This window comes from Hoplias malabaricus, chromosome Y (genome assembly GCF_029633855.1).
Source record: "Hoplias malabaricus isolate fHopMal1 chromosome Y, fHopMal1.hap1, whole genome shotgun sequence".
Taxonomy (NCBI): domain Eukaryota; kingdom Metazoa; phylum Chordata; class Actinopteri; order Characiformes; family Erythrinidae; genus Hoplias; species Hoplias malabaricus.
The window spans coordinates 39,511,938-39,516,502 of record NC_089820.1 but is presented as its reverse complement, the minus strand read 5'-3'; positions in this window follow the sequence as shown (position 1 = coordinate 39,516,502).

Here is a 4,565-nt window from a genome sequence, read left to right as displayed (position 1 = left end):
TAGGTGTAGCACTGACTAGATGCTGTGTAGTGCACTTACTATGTTTTGTTCCTTCTAGGTATAGTAAGTATAAACATTCTGTTTGAGCACTAAGCACAAAAAGTCACAATATCTAAAACATAGCCTGTGCAGAAATAGCTCAAACTATACCCTATAGGCAAAAAATACTATAGATAATACACTATATATATCAGGTACGCGGACTGACAGAGGCGGACGCACTTGCTAAAACACACTAGGATAATGAGACAGGATACTGAAACAAAGAAAGACCAAGAAAAAGAGACTTGAAGAGAATGACCTGACAGACAGAGAGACTTCGACAGAAGGACAATACATGGAGAGCTTAATAGGGGCCTAGACAAAGAAGCTAAACAGAATAAACTTGAACACAAAGCTAAACAGACAAACAAACAGAGCGAACTAAACAGACAGAGAAAGCTAAACAGACTAACCTGAACCCAGAAAGCTAAACAGACTAAAGACACAAACAGACCTGAGACAAGAGATATACAAAGACTGACTTAAAGGGAATGAGTAATAGACAAGACAGACAGACTGGAGAAAGCAAACCAACAGAAGAAAGCAAACTAAAGGTGGAATGTCCAACCAAGAAGCACAGAGACAAGGGAACTTAAATGAACACCACAGACAAGGGACACCTGGACTGATAACGAGGGTGCAGGATTACAAATGACACTGACAAGGAGGAGGAAGAAAGGCGGGACATGGGTGGAGACATGGACAATAGCAAACAGAGCCAAGTGCCAAGTTAGCACATGGCAGGGACAACAGACACGACAGGACAAGGACGTGACAATATAGATAAAACATAGAATTTATAATAACACTATGTAATATTTTACCTTAAAATTCCCTGACCTGTAATATACAGAATAGAGCCTCTGTCATTGCTACTCTTGGCTCAGCACTGAAACTTAGTAAAGCTACACCATCCCTCCGCCTCCCTACAAGGTCCCTGCAGCTGTGTGACTGCAACACTACCTGCTGCGCCACCATGCCGCCCAAAAGAGTTCATTATTTCAGTAAAATATTTACTTATGCAAGAAAAAGACAAAAAAAAAAATTAATGAGTGGCTGCCATTTCTCTTTACTTTCCAAAGCCACCTTAAATATTTCCACTAGACAAGTTACTTATCGATTTTCCCTTCCACCATAAATGTCATTTAGGAGGCAGAACTTTTCATAATTCTTATTCACAATTTTCATAGTCAAACCTTTTGTTCTGACTCTGTTCGGTAGTGTTTATGCTTGTAAACTGCCTCCAGTTTCAAATATAAGGCCAATATTTCCTCTCATTTTACGCTGGTCATGGAGAGTTCTAGAAGGGCAATGGGGCTTTTTGGGTCTGGTAAATATATAACATTAACTCTGTTAATTTGGTCACATCATGGCTGCAAGTCACTGGTGGACCTGGCAGCTGTGGGCTTCGACTATAAAATGATTGGACATAGACAGGACCTTGGAGTGCAGGATCACAGGAACTCTGCTCAGGACTGGGCACTTCTCAAAGAGAATATACCGCTTCAGCAATGCTATGAGAGGCAGCAGTGTTTAGATTTGACTGTTTCCTTAATCTATCACACACCCTGAATATTTTATGACTAAACACAGTAAATATCTTACAGATTGCTCCTTTACGTACATTTGAAGGTAAATATTTTGTACATTTATTCAAGTAGAGGTCTGCAAGGAGGGCTTCTACATTTAGAAGAGTAATATTTTACCTTGAGTATCTAAACTTTTACACAAGTACATTGTTTGTGTGCTTTGTCCACCAATGGTTCTGAGGAAGGCATTAAAACACCTTGCAACACAGCCTATACAGTTCCAGGGAAGCCTATTTTCCAGAGAAATCTCAAAGAAATTCTCAAGAATTTGTTCTGCTGCAGTGAATCTGTAAATGGACTGATAAAGGCAAAATGTAATGATTACAGAGCCCTGGTCAAAAAATCTAAACAGTTAAATTTCTTAAAGCAACAGGTCCTGTCATGAGCCTACCTGCCATGGGCACTTGTAGCCTGAAGCACCCCTAATTTGTGTCCAAACACCCATAAAAATAAGAGAAAAAAATATTTTTTATGTGTGTTTATCTCCCATAAGCAATTGTTTTAAATGAAAAAGATCCATAGAAAGTGCCTATGTTTTAAACAAAATATTTTAGCAAGGACAATATACATATGATTCTCAAGATTCACATATGGTATAATGCACTCTCTCCTACCCCTCCCCCACGTCTCTTCCTGAAGACATGCATGCACTTACTATGGTTAGCAGGCGAGTTAAGTAGGTGACTTTATTTCTGATGAGGATTTATGTACTTTAAACACTTAATCGGTACCAATACATTATCATTAACAGCACTATTCATGTTTAAAGAACTGAATGACATGTCTCTTTTTATTTTATTAATGTCAGGTAGTGGTTAGGTAGATATCTTCTTTTTTATTTTTTGTCAATCAAGCACTGCCCACGGAACTGGGCAGAGAAGAAAGCTGTTATACCACTGGTAGGGCCAAGGAACTAGATTATTGTCTGTATGTTCATTAGCTCAAAAGAATAAAATGATGTCCACTTGTCTCCTTATGTGTTTTGTGTGTGTGTGTGTGTGTGTGTGTGTGTGTGTGTGTGTGTGTGTGTGTGTGGTCAGTCAGTCAGCCATGGATATTCGATTGTTTTTTATTTTGTTTTTTTTAAATAACAGCCCGTGACAGAGAGAAAGGTGAAAATGATATGACTTCATTGCCCACGATACGGTGACTAGATGCCCCAAATGAAAAGGGCTGTAGAATCGCCCATATGAATAGGCTAAAAGATCTGTCTATATATTGTAGTGAAATTACCTATATATGCAATATAGTTATTTACACTCTACCAGATAATGTACATGCTAATAATGTGTTTGTGTGTCCAGCCATTTTATTACTATCATGTCTGCTGATAGGATGTTTAAAATTAAAGTAACACACTTGCCACCTCTTAAAGTTATATCATATCTTCAGAATGTGTAAATGATCTTCATAATATTGATTGACAGAATATTAGAATTAGTGTGTGATTTGAATCTGACTAGCTCACAGCAGCTCAATATTCTATAAAAAATACTATAAATTGATATAAACCTATTAATTTGTCCTAATTAAAACACTCGTTATATGTTTATATTTGCCAATTGGTTGGCAACACAAAGAGAGAAAGAAAAGAATGGAGAGAGAGGGGTGGGGGGACGGACAGCAAAACATATCCAAACTCAGCTTATAATAACCTATCATAAAATGTAGATTCTCCCCAAACACCTCTTAGATTTATTTATATCACTCCAACTTTGTTGCTTTGGCCTGTTTATTAGTTTTTATTTCTATTGATGTCATTGTTGAGTCAATTTCAGTGTTTTTATGTATATGTCAGTGCAAAGGTGGAGAAAGAAGGATGGAAAGAGTACAAGAGCATGAATAACTATGTGAGAAGATAGATATATAGAGAATAGTGGCAAACAAGACAGTAACTATCAAGCTGAGAAAGAAAAAACATCCTGTTCTCAATATAACTGCATGTATTTCATGGAGGTTATCCATTCTCCATTTATTTTTCTTTATAGAGTACCTAATTAGCTTTTCATCTTAACAATTAATTTTAATATTTTTAAGTCATGACTTCGTGACTCACAGGCTCAGCATTGTGTTTTTCTAGTCACAGTGTTCCCTCAATCCATATACTCAGATATTCCTCCGTCACCAGTATGGGAATAATTCTCATTAAAAAAATTTAAACGTAAGTGAATCCAAGGATGTTATCAGATTGAATTCTTATTAAACATCTGATCCTATAAAGGAATACGGAACACGGCTATAATAATAATAATAATAATAATAATAATAATAATAATAATAATAATAATGATAATACATTTTATTTCATAGGCGCCTTTCTATCACTCAAGGACACCTTATAAAGAGTATAAAGTAAACAATAAACATAAATAATACCGAAAAACACACAAGTATACAGTACTGGAAAAAAAAATAAACAATGCAACTGAGTCATTTTAAAGGAAAGGCAATCTTGAACAGGTGGGTTTTGAGTGAAGACTTGAATTGTGTTTATAATTCTTGATTTTCATTGTAAAGGGGCATGTTGACACAGCTGTTTGTGTTCCAAGGAATGCTTGACAAACGTTATAAAAGGCAAAGGTTACAGAGATCTCAGATCTTATGTTCAAGTGATTTTTAATTTTTAAACACTTTGTTATTAAATAAATAAATGACACCAGGCTGCTTATATGAAAAATACTGTTTATCTATGTGTTGTTAAATATCTCCATATTACTGCAACCCCACATCGTCTCAAAGCTAAAGTTTTACAACTGGAAGTTGCTATCAGTACAGTCCTGTGTAAAATGAAACCAAAATAAAGCTTTCAAACATGTGTCAAGCAGTAGTGATGTGTGATTCCACACATTTCCCTTCTGATCCGATACCAAGTAAAACCCAGGCTAGTATAGCTGATGCCAATACTGATATTTGGAAGAGCTTTTAATGCTGATT